A 12,532-nucleotide genomic window follows, 5' to 3' on the forward strand; every position below is an offset into this window, starting at 1 on the left:
CATTAAACATATTTTCATGTCAGTGAAGTTGTAAGTAAAAATTAAAACCAATAGGAGGAACCATCAGAAAGATGAAACAAAACTCAACAGAAGGTAAAAATAAGTGAGAGCAATTCGACTTCCATAGTTCTTTCTTTGAATGTGGACAGCAGTTTCCATCCTGAGGCCTCTGGAGATGTCTTAGATCCTCGTAATGCTGAGAAGGGTTCAGTTTAACATTCTTAGTCATTGCATAATGTGGCTGCTATTGTGTAAAAAGTCCTCTTGGTTCTGCTCACTTCACTCAGCATCAGACCATATAAGTCTTCCCAGGTTTTTCTGAAGTCAGCCTGTTCATCATTTCTTATAGCACAATAGTATTCCATTACATTCATATACCACAACTTGCTCAGCCATTCCCCAATGGATGGGCATCCTCTCCATTTCCAATTCTTTGCCACCACAAAAAGAGCTGCTATGTATAATTTTGCACATGTGGGTCCTTTTCCCATTTGTTTGATCTCTTTGGGATATAGCCCTAGAAGTGCTGTTGCTGGATCAAAGGGTATGCACATTTTTGTAGCTGTTTGGGCATAGTTCCAAATTGTTCTCCAAAATGGTCGGATCATTTCACAACTCCACCAACAATGTATTAGCGTTCCAATTTTCCCACATCTTCTGCAACATTTATCATTTTCCTGTTTTATCATGTTGGCCAATCTGGTAGGTGTGATGGTACCTCAGAGTTGTTTTGATTTGCATTTCTGTAATCAATAACGATTTAGAGCATTTTTTCATATGACTATAGATGGCTTTAATTTCTTCATCTGAGAACTGTCTGTTCATATCCTTTGACCATTTATCAATTGGGGAATGGCTTGTGTTCTTATAAATTTGTCTTAATTCTCTATATATTTTAGAAATGAGGCCTTTATCAGAGAGACTGGTTGTAAAAATTCTTTCCCAATTTTCTACCTTCCTTCTAATCTTAGTTGCATTGGCTTTGTGCAAAAACTTTTCAATTTAATGTAATCAAAATTATCCATTTTGCTTTTCACAATGTTCTCTATCTCCTGTTTGGTCATGAATTCTTCTGTTCTCCATAGATCTGATAGGTAAACTATTCCTTGTTCTCCCAGTTTACTTATGGTATCAGCCCTTATATCTAATGGACTTATGCTATCTTTCTAGCTTATTAGAAAGAACCTGCTAGCTCATGTACTTCACTGCCATAGGAGAATCCAAGGTTCCTTCAAAGTGATGAAGAGGAGGAAGGTGATACTGAAACAGCATCTTTGCAGGAGTTTTTCAGCATATTTAAAAATCAGGTATAACATCAAATTACAGCATTTTATTTATGAACAATTTGGACATACCTTCATTAACTTCCCTATCTATGCTTTATTCCAACTCTTGTTGCATCTGAAATAACATTAAAATACAATTTAGAACAATGAAGATAACACACAGAACTCAACACCTTTTTTTTAAAAAAATTGCAGACATCCAAAGAAATTGCTAATAAATTTAGACATCAGTTTATTTGACTTTAGCCATTCATCAGAAAATCTATTAGTCTAATAAAATTATGCTAATATTAACAGAATCAAGTACTTATCACAATTAATTATACATAAAGAGATGTGAACTTTGTTAGCATAGTAGTCATGTCTCCGGTTTTGAATATAGTTTTCTCCTAGTCCAAGTAAATCTTATCCTTTCTGTTTCCATTTTTATAAATATAACATTTTTCTTTAAAAATAAAATTAATTTCATGTCATATACTTGAAAGAATTAGTTTCAAATATTAATACTTTATTAAGCTACAGTCTAAACACAAAATGAACATCAACTTTTAGTGAGCAAAACAAAACAGAAAGTGCCTAGAAATGATTAAACACAGTACAAAAATTCCTGTTGCAACTGAAATATTTCTTAATCCAGACAGAAACTGATTTCATTTGAGTTTCTAAGTCCATACTTCAGATTTTAGTAACAAAGCTAAGAGAAATCCTGCTTCCTACTCTAACTTGTAAAGAAAGAAGAAAAGAGACCGGTGCCAGTTTTCCAGTTCTCATAACAACTTCATAGAAGTGGTAAGAGAAGATGAATTGGGAGAGTACTCTTGATAAAGATTAAAGTTGAATAGTTTCCCTTTCAGAAGACAGATAAAAGCTTCCTTCCTTCCTTTTTTCCTGAAGTCAGATGGCTGCAAAGGGCTGGGCTCAAGATGGTTGGGGTTCTTTCTGGTGAGTCAGATGTTCACATCTGAGTTTGTTCTCTTCCTCTCAGTCTTGGCTGGTTAGGAGAGTTGAGGATTGGGGTTCCAGATTGTTTGCATGGTTGGCCCTTTAAGGGACAAGACTTTGTAGGCTTCTCCTGGTGTGGACCTTAGACAGTGCCTTGGACATCACAGCACGTACTAGATGCCTGTTGACTTAATTTTCTGTTCATTAGGGTTAGAACCTGAGTTTGGGAGTCGACAGCCCTAAGAGAAGACTGTTTGGCCTGTAAGGCAAAGCTTGCAGAGCTTATAATCCCACAGGGCTGAGTTAGAACACCGGCTTGGGCCCTTGCTAGCTGTATGACCTCATCTTTTAGCCTCAGTATCCTCACCTCCAGGGTTCTAGTTAGGGCCTATCTTAAAGTGACTTCTGCTATTGCGCCCCCTTTGCTGCCTTGCTGCCTCTGGGGGACCACCATCTTTCAACCAGCCTAGAAACAGGGCCATCCTTTGCAGGCCACAGCTGCCCTGACAGATGACCTCCAATCGAGTCTCCTTCCTAGAGCCTTCGAGGCCCCAGCAGGCCCAGCAATGCCCAGCCCAGTCCAGCCAAGCCCAGCTTACCTGGGCTTTCTTGGAAAGCAGCAGAAGACGATGCATAGGGCTCCTCAACCAGGGTCTCAGCCCAGGCGTCAGGGAAGGCACCCCCTCCCATGCTCCTGGGGGTCTGCAGTGCATCTGAGAAGCCTTGGGGCCAGGCTGAGCCAGAGTGGTAGAAATAGTACATGGCAAGGCTCCAGTCCCTAGAACCCTGCTGTGTCCCACACGCCCTATGCCCAGCTTTGTGCTGGGTCTGACATAGGTGCAGCTGGTCTGCCCTTAGGTCCAGTCCCTCCAGCCAATTCTAATCCAGTTGGTCTCTACCCTTCCCAACCAAGGCCATCTGAAAGTGACTGACAAAGGTTCCTTCAGAGACAAGTAAGATGATCTGATGCTCCCATCTCTTTAAGGCCTTGACACATTTTGTTGTGAGCCACACAGTCAAAGGCTTTAGTGTAGGTCAATGAAGCAGAAGCAGATGATTTTCTGGAACTCTCTTGTTTTCTGCATAATCCAGCGAATGTTGGCAATTTGATCTCTATTTCCTCTCCTCTGCAAAAACCAGTCTGCTCTTCTGATAATTCTTGGTTCATGTATTTCTGAAGCCTCTTGTAGGCATAACCTTGCTGGTATGTGAAATGAGCTCAATTGTTCAGTAATTGGAACAATTTTTGGCATTGCTGTTCTTTAGGATTGGGATGTAAATTGATCTTTTCCAATCCAGTAGCCACTGTTGAGTTCCATTTTTTTTCTGAATAGTGAGTACAGCACTTTAACAGCATCAACTTTTAGGATCTGAAGTAGATCAGCTGAAATTCTGTCACTTCCATTAGCCTTTTTATTAGCAATGCTTCCTAAGGCCTGCTTGACTTTATTTTCCAGGATGTCTGGCTCTAGATCAGTAACCACACCACAGTAGTTATCAGAGATGTCAAGATCTTTATTGGATAGTTCTTCTGTGTACTCTTGCTTTCCCCCCCAATATTTTTAAACCTGGAAGATTAATATTCTTCATTCCCCATTTTGGTATATCCCAATCATAACTATTCCTCTGGACTGTCCTACATCTTCAAAGGCATTTGATGCTCCAATGTTTTAGTTTCTAGGAAAGAAGGGACCCATGTGCATGGCCCTGTATTGAACTATCCCCTGGGGTAGCTAAGCAGCCAGGTTTTTTCAGATGAGTCTCACTAGGCCTTACTTCAAAAATATGCATATAAAGAAGATGGAGATCGCTCCACTTTTTTAAAAAAAATTAAAGCTTACATGATACTGTTCATAATCCTTTGTCTTCAACATGCAGAGCTCTGATCTTATTGAAGTTTCCCACAAGCAGTATGTGGAAATTTTTCTTATACTATGCTATGAAAACTTGTCTGTTGGAACTGTCCCAAATGGCTGTTGAATTTGTTGAATCTGATCACACCACAGAAAGAGCTTCTTACTAAATGGAAGATCTGAATATCCTTTTGCTAAACATTTTCAGTTATAAAATCAGCTCCAGGGCAGGGAACTTGGCCCTTCTGTTGAAGTAGCAATGGGTATGAATATGTTTTGGGGTCAGGGAATGCTATAAGACTGGGGCACTGGTTAAGTGCCATGATGATCACAGAAAAGGCAGAGGGTCTTCAATACCACAGGCAGAAGCAGGATCCAGATCAGTCTAACATTGTGGCAAGTCAGGAAGCCTTTCTGAGAGAGAAGGTACAAGTAAGCTACTGGTGGCTTTGTAAACACTAGGGCCTACAAAGGGTCATTTTCTGGATGTCTTCATGAGAGTGGCTAATTTTTCCAGCCTGTTAGTAGAAGTATTTGTCTGAGGCCTCACTGTACCATGGAGCCGACTCTGGAATCTTGAAAGCTTATACCCATGGTGCACACTATCTGCCAGGTTCTACCATAATCAAAAAGCTTCAAGTATTCTGGAAAAAGACTGAGGTGCTGTTTAGCATTGAAGCTCCCTTGTAGTCTGGCCTCAGCATACCTTTGTTGGCTTACTGTATATCACTTCCTTTCACACACTCTTAAGTTCCAAGCAAATTGGCCTATCTGCTATTCCTTATAAAAGATATTGCATCTAGGGAAAGCCAAGAGGGCTGAGTGAAAGCAGGGACTCACTTGAGCTCTCCCCTGAATCTCTTCAAATACCTCTAAAAAGTGACTCTGAATAAAGTCTAGAATGGCAGAAACCATAGTGAGACCAATTGAGGCAGATTTCCAGCCCAAGGCAACCTGGAAGGTCGACAGCACAGGTCTGTTGCACTGGCTTGAGAGAGGAGTGTCCAGCACTCAGGGCACAGCACAGATCTGGCCTAAACAAAGCCAGAGTAGGCTTTGAGGACTGAATCACCAGCAGCAGTGGTACTTTGCAGTCTTCTCAACCCACAGACTCCAGAGACAACTTAAAAGGTCAGTGGGAGGGTCTATCAGAAGGAACCGGGGGAGAGAGAAGCAAAGTCCGGTCCAAGGCTGCAGGGTGTGCCAATACAGCTCTGGCTCAGCAAACCAGTAGCAGGCCCTGGGAGTGACGGAATCCACAACAGTAGCGGTGGCAGTTGGGGCAGCAGTAGCAGCAATGGCAGTGACACCTGCTTGTAGAGCCCACAGATTGAATGTTGGAAAGTCACCTATTTCAACTTCTGAAAGCCAAAATGGCAGAGTAAAGAGAAGTTGCTCTCACCTTCCCTTATTGACTTTGAAAAACCAGAGAATATTGCCCCAGGAAAAACCCTGAAATAGGAGAGAGGCTAGAAAACAGAAAGACTAGCTATAGCAGTCTTTTAGCTCCTGAAGGCTAGGGGAATTAATGGGAAAGATCCCTCTTGCTGTGACCAAAGGGGACTAGTACAGGAAGGACAGCATCTCAGAAAGCTAGTGGCAAGCCACACCTCAGCAAACCAGTAACCAGGCCCCTAGTCCCTAGCACAAGAAGCCTGGAACAGTTTCCCCTATGCCCCACAAGCAGAGATCAACTTTAAAAGCCAGTAAAAAGTCAAACAACATGAGCAGAAAGCAACATAGAAAAACAATGACCATAGAGAAATATCTCAGTGACAGGGGAGATCAAAACACAAATTCAGGGAAGGACAACACTGTCAATATACCCTTGTGAAACTCAGAGGGGAATATGAACTGGTCTCCAGCCCAAAAAGCCTTCTTGGAAGAGCTCAAGAAAGATTTTATAAGTCAAATAAGGAGGTAGAAGAAAAAAAAATTGAACAATTCCTTTCAAACTACAGTTGACAAAATGGAAAAAAAAAGTACACTGAAGAAAACAACTCTATAAAAAGTAAAATAGGCCAAAGAGAAAAGGAGGTACAAAAGCTAAGTGATGAAAACAACTTATTAAAATTAGAATTGGGCAACTGGAAGCTAATGACTCTATAAGACATCAAGAATCAGTCAAACACAATCAAAGAATGAAAAAATAGAAGAAAATGCAAAATACCTCATTGGAAAAACAACTGACCTGGAAAATAGAGATAACTTAAGAATTATTAGTCTACCTGAAAGCCATGATGAAAAAAAGAGCCTGGACATCACCTTTCAGGAGATCATCAAGGAAAACTTCCCTGAGGCCCTAGAAAAAGGGTAAAAGAGTCATTAAAAGAATCCACCTATCACCTCCTGAAAGAGATCCCAAATTGAAAATGCCAAAGAATATTGTAGCCAAATTCCAGAATTATCAGGCCAAGGAGAAAATTGTAAGCAGCCAGAAAGAAACAATTCAAATATCATGGAACCACAGTCAGGATTACACAGGACCTCGCAGCTTTTACATTAAAAGATCGAAGGCTTGAATATTATATTCTGTAAGGCAAAAGAGCTTGGATTACAACCAAGTGTCCACTACCCAGCAAACTGAGCATAAATTCAGGGGAGGAAACATTCATTCAATGAAATAGGGACTTTCAGACTTTGTGATGAAAAGACCAGAGCTCAATGGAAAATTTGATCTTCAAATACAAGACTCAAGAGAGACATAAGAAGGTAAACAGGACAGAAAAAAAAACCAACAGTATGTTATTAATAAGGGCAAACTGTTTACATCCCTACAAAGGAAGATGACACTTGTAACTCTTGAGAATTGTAGCTTTATTACGGTATTTAGAAGGGATATACATTGACGGAGGGGATGGGTTTAAGTTGACTTTGATGTGATGATAAAAAACCTGATGAAGTGGTGAAAAGTAATTGTAATGGGAGAAGAGGAAAGAAGGAGGCAGAAAAGGGTAAATTACATCACATGAAGAGGAGATAGACACAAAGACATATTACATTAGAGGGAAAGAAGGGAGGGAGATGAGCATTGTTTGAACTTTACTCTCATCGAATTTTGCTCAAAGAGGGAAATAACAATCAGTTATGCATAGAAAACTAACTTGTCATATAGGCAAGTACTGCTGTTTATTAGAATTAAAATTCTTCACTTTGTATTTGATCTCTTTGGGATCTAAGTGGTATCCCAGCATCAAAGAACATATATATGAACAGCATTTTCAAAATGCTGTTTGAAATAAGAGGGAACAAGTCCTGGCTTCACCCATAGTGTTTCTGTGCTTCTTTCTTCCCATGGTCCCAGCCCTTCTAAAGCCAGATGCTGTGGCTCCTAGGGGTCAGGCCAGGCTAGGCTGCTCAGAGAATGGTCCTCCCTGGCTATGTAGTGCCCAGGTCTAGGGCTCTGAGGCAGCTCTGATCTTACAGGGAGTGAGAACTCTGGGAGGTCCTTAGTCTTTTGTTGCTGGCAGCTCAGTCAGGGCCAACCAGAGGCTCTGCTGTAAGCTCTTCGGGCTCCTGGCAGCCTGGCTGGGTTGTGGGGCTCATTCTGGACAATCTCAGGAAGGAATGAAGAAATCTTGTATTTACCCCAGTGTTCAGTGACAGATGCTGTCATCCTCCAAGGCTTTGGCTTGACTGCCTGGCTTGGGAGAGCCTCATGACCTTGGAATATTCCAGCAGACTAAGCAACTATCAGGGTTCCAGTAACAGAAGGCCAGCTACTGGCCATCGATGTAAGATGCCTGTAGCAGTTTTTTTTTCTATTTTTTAATTGTAGGTAAGCTACTTGGTGGATGTATGTTACCCACACCAGGAAGTCTGTTGTCCTTGCAGGCTATGAAACCTTTGCCTTCTGACTTCTGCAGTGGCAAGCCACGGTACAATAGCAGGCGTGCCATCTCTGCCCTCTCTAAGACCTACTGTGCTTGGGTCAAACAGCAGGAAGAGGTAGGTAGTCTTCCCTGAGCAGTTCTCTGGGCAGAAAATGAGTGCTAAGGAGATGGTTTTGTCTTGTCCAATGCGTGACCATGAAGCAAGGGGACTGGTTTTCAGGTGTGTGGCAGATGGATAAGGGACTCGGCAGGCACTGAAGTGGAGTCTGTGTTCATTTTAGGACTCTACTTTGCTGTTGCCTGTTTGCTTTCTTTTGAGTATCTCCTGAAGACGGGAGATAATTTAGCTTCCCTCCAATAATGATGCCGGCATTAATCCTAGGAGGAAAACTCATTTCCAAAGTAAATTGGTTTGCTATAGCAAATGTACCAGGGCAGAAAGTTGCTCTTGTCCTTTGGAAAGGATCAGTGATCCCAAGGTTTACTCTGATACCAGTTGTTAGGGCCACTCTTAATTTTTTATGACATTCATTATATTCTAAAGCTTTTTTCATGAAGTAAATGCAATATGACCTGCTGGAAACCACAAAGACAAAAACCGATCTGAAAATTTCTCCACTTCCCTTGTCTCTACCTTCTGCTTGGGAGCTGTTATTGTCCCACCTCTGAGCAGGACCTGCTCTTGCTATGGGCCTTCCCAGGATAGGTGAGAAACTGAAGTCTGCCTATGAGAAGATGTCATCCATTCCATCGCTAGGTCCTTCTTCAGCCCTAGTCTCTTTCTAGCCTTCTCTCCCTTGCTAGCATTTTGATTGGTGACCTCCACCTCCCATTCACTCCCTTTCTCACCTCCCACCCTTCAGACATTCCTCATCTGGTCACTTTGTGTTCCCTTGGTGTCAGCACTGGGCTCTAAGGTGCAAGAGCATCGTATGCCCCAAACATCTGGTCTCAGAAAGCTCTGTTGAGGGCTAGAGGCTTGAGAAACTGTCAGAATTCACAGTGGATCATCAAATGGATCATGAGTCCGCAGGGCTGGCTCCTGGGCACCTGTTCATTGAGGTTTAAAACAAGCAACATCAACACAGCAAGACAAGATTCTGAATATGCACGGCATTGCTTCAACCGTACTGAACATCGCCACTGTGATCCAGCCTTGGATAGACGCTCATGTGAGTTCCTAGACATCCCACTAAGTGTTGGATGGGTTTTCAGGGTGCTCCATAAGGCATGTGTCCTTCCAAGAACGCAGCCCCCAGAGCTCTCCATGTCAGATGTGGTCTGGCCAGGAGATTGCCACTGTCTAATGCTACCCCTGTATTATGGACACTATCTGTCTGTCCATTCCCCTCTCTCTCTCTCTCTCTCTCTCTCTCTCTCTCTCTCTCTCTCTCTCTCTCTCTCTCTCTCATCTCTGTCTTTCTGTCTCAGTGTCTGTGTCTCTGTCTCTTTTTGTTCTCTCTCCTGTTTCTGTCTCTGTCCTTCCTCTCTCTCTCTTGTCTCCATCTCTTTGTCTTTCTCTCTGTCTCTTCCTCTCTCTGTTTCTATGTCTCTGTCTCTGTGTCTACCTCTCTGTATTTGTCTCTGCCTCTGGATTCAGCCCAAAGGCCCCCTCCTTTTCTGGGCTGCCATATCACACTTGGCTCCTATAGAATTTGCAGTCCACTAAAGTCCTCCAGCCTGTCAGGTGAACTGCAGCTCACATATCCTACACCATCCTGTCTTGGGGATGTGGCTTTATCTTCACATAAGTAGATTTGACTTCTGGCTAATGTACTCTGCTATCCCACACCCCTTTGACCATCCTATCCTGCTCCCTTCAGGTAGCTGACCTGTAGGGCTGTCACTCCCAAGATTATTTCCAGGATCCAGTGAGATAATGAGCTAAAAAGCATTTATTAAGGGCTTGTTCACTGCAGTGCTCAGCCCCTGGGATACAAATAAAGGCAAAACCCTAGTCTCTGGCCTCCAGGAGTTCCCAGTCTAATGCCAGTAACTAAGCACGTCCAGTATGTGTGTAGTGCAAAGGAAGGAGGCCCTGGGTTCAGTAGGGCCCTTGGTGGCCTCCTAACATGGGTGAGCTGGGAGCAGAGTCTTGAAGGAGACCAGGGAAGGTGGAGGCTTTGGTGGAGAAGGATTTCCCAAGCAGCTTGGGAATCTGAAAGGGGCCCAGCCCCAGTTTTAGGATGGTCATTTCATTACCTGGACAGTGGCATTTGATCCTTCAGGCCTGACCACAAAGCCCCCAGCCTGGGGCCCCTATCTCCAGCATGGTCTTTTCTATAAGACCCAGTGGGGGCCACTTGGGTGTTCTGCATACCTGCCCAGGTGGGTACTCACCTTCAAACTTTGAGGCCCCCTTAATGTAAGCCCAGCTCAAGGGCCCTGCCTTTATCCTCTGGCACCTTGAATTTCAGGTTAGGTACCTGGGGACTCATCCCCTCAAGCTTCATTCCTCCCCTCCCTGCTCCAGCTACCAGTTCGGTTAGACCTTGCCTGAATGTGATGAGACCTTACTTGCTATGATGGACATACGTAGTCATGTCTGAGAGAGCTTCTTTTGGATTCCAAGAATGGAGTGTTAGCAACCTGTTAGGGTACTCTTTGAGAGCCTTGGGCAGCTTTGGATAACCTCCTGTAGATGATAGGGAGTAAAAGTAAGGTTCCAGTCATCACTGCTGTCATTCAGGAGCCCAGGGCAGCAAGGGCCTGTCAGGAGCGGCAGGAGGGGGTCTAGGTTGCTTTGAGGTCAGTAAACTCATACAGAACCTTCAAACAAGGGGACCCTGAGTCCTCTGATAGCTCTCTCAGCAAGTGGCCATCTCTCAGCAAGAGCAGAGTCTCTGTCAATCTAAGATGCTCCTAGACAAGTAAGGAATCCAAGGAGAACCTCATAGCCTAGTTCCAGGCTCCTGAGAGCAGCATCAACCTTTTGAGAATGCTGATTCAGCCAAAAACAACCTCCTCCAAGATGCCCACCTCCATAGTCCCTGCTTACAGAAACATCTGAGTTTCTGGATTACTTGGCAGGCCCTAGGAATGTTCTTTAGTATGTGATCAAAATCTAAGTGTTCTTCTGCCCAGAGGGTGGTCAGATCTTCCTAGGGAGCACAGAAAAGGAGACAGACATTCAACAAAACCCAGAGAACTTTTCAGGCTGTGGCAACCCCAGAGTACTGCTTCACCTCAAGACTTCCCTGACCTCCATGGGTGCTATTGGATCAAACCTAGAGAGGCTGGTCCTGGTAACCTGGTGTTATCAGGAGGACAGGTGGGCAGCTCCTGCTTTCACCTCACCTTGATGTGGACAGTGGTGTCCCTTTGGAAGTCCTCCTTCAGGGAGGCTTGCTATCAGCTCACCAGGCCCTCCAGGACAGCCAAATTGTCCTCGTGGCTCTACTCCCATTCCCCATCATATATATGTCTTCCCAGTGCAGCCCCTTTATTTTTCTGTTTAGGTCACTCAGTCACCCTTTTCCACACTGGTGCCTCAGGGATTTTTTTTTTATGACTTTCTTCTGTATTATTATTATTATTAATTAGGCAAAGCCTAAAAGGAAATTGGTCTCAAGGACTGTGAAGTCAGTTGGAACAGTGGATATTTGATTATGACAGGCCTGGGGGAGGCCTCACTAACCTGATTAAGACAAAGAGGTCCTGCAGGGAGGCAGCTGTGGTCAGGTGGTACCAGGTATTTCTGAAGCAGCAGTGGAACAGGTGAAAGAGCCAACCTGTAAACGTCCCAGCAGAGGGATTCAGAGACTTCACCCTGCAAGTCTGTCATGTCCCAGAGCTAGCCTGCTCCCAGCCTGTCAACTCTGCAGCCCCTTCTTGCTATTCTGGCTCTAGCTGTGCATACAGATCCTTCTGTAACAAGCCCATCTTCACACAGTGTCCTAGAGTTATTCCACCCATGCCCATTGTGCCCCTGCATAGGAATGAGGAAGCTCCTTTAGGTGCACTGTAGGGACTGTCCTGGCACTGTGCCCACCCACTGGCAGAACCAAAATGAAAAGCTGATCCCCATCCACAAGAAAACACCAACATGGGAGACTGCATTCTGTAAGGTGGATGTAAGGGCCAGGCTGGTCCATAAGTGCTTGCCCTGAAGGGAAGGGAAGAAATGAAGATCCACCCAGAAGAAGAAAGCCTCAAGAATGCCCCATTTTCATGCTAAGGCTTGAGCCCTCCCACCCTGAAAACCCCCATCTGGAGCCAGACTGCAGAGTTCTCCATCTTATATGAGAGATAAAGTCCCCCCCGCCCCCAGCTATAGGGTACCCTTCAAAGTAAGTGGTGCACTGCCTGAGGAATGGGGCTCCAGAGGGAGGAAGTGACGCCTACCTGCACAGTCATCCTCAGAGAAGTATCTTGAGGAGCATTCAGAGATGTTATAGGTGACTTTGTCCAGGTGAGCAGCTGGTGAGAGGCATTTCCCACTTCTGGATTTTCTCCTCAGCGTCATAGGGTTACCAAGCATGAGAAGCAAAGATAAGAGAGTGAAAAAGAAGAAGGGGGAAAAGATAGGGAGAGGGGAAGGACAGGATTTGAATGAGACTTTCCTGGAGACTTCTGGGGTGAAAAGAAATGATACCCAGAGCCCTCTGTTCCTGTTCTT

At 44.0% G+C, this 12,532-nt stretch overlaps 1 long non-coding RNA gene across 1 annotated transcript; it reads right to left on the reverse strand.

Moving 5' to 3' along the window:
- Positions 1-4,054: 4,054 nt before the first annotated feature.
- LOC144455394 (uncharacterized) lies at positions 4,055-12,401 on the reverse strand. Its single transcript, XR_013484132.1, has 4 exons — positions 12,259-12,401; positions 11,552-11,645; positions 6,310-6,383; positions 4,055-4,491 (listed from the first exon to the last, which is right to left on the reverse strand). It is a non-coding gene; the product is annotated as an uncharacterized LOC144455394 (long non-coding RNA).
- Between the last annotated feature and the right edge of the window lie 131 nt (positions 12,402-12,532).

Source organism: Phascolarctos cinereus, unplaced genomic scaffold (genome assembly GCF_003287225.1).
Source record: "Phascolarctos cinereus isolate Bilbo 61053 unplaced genomic scaffold, phaCin_HiC Scaffold_29;HRSCAF=532, whole genome shotgun sequence".
Lineage (NCBI taxonomy): Eukaryota > Metazoa > Chordata > Mammalia > Diprotodontia > Phascolarctidae > Phascolarctos > Phascolarctos cinereus.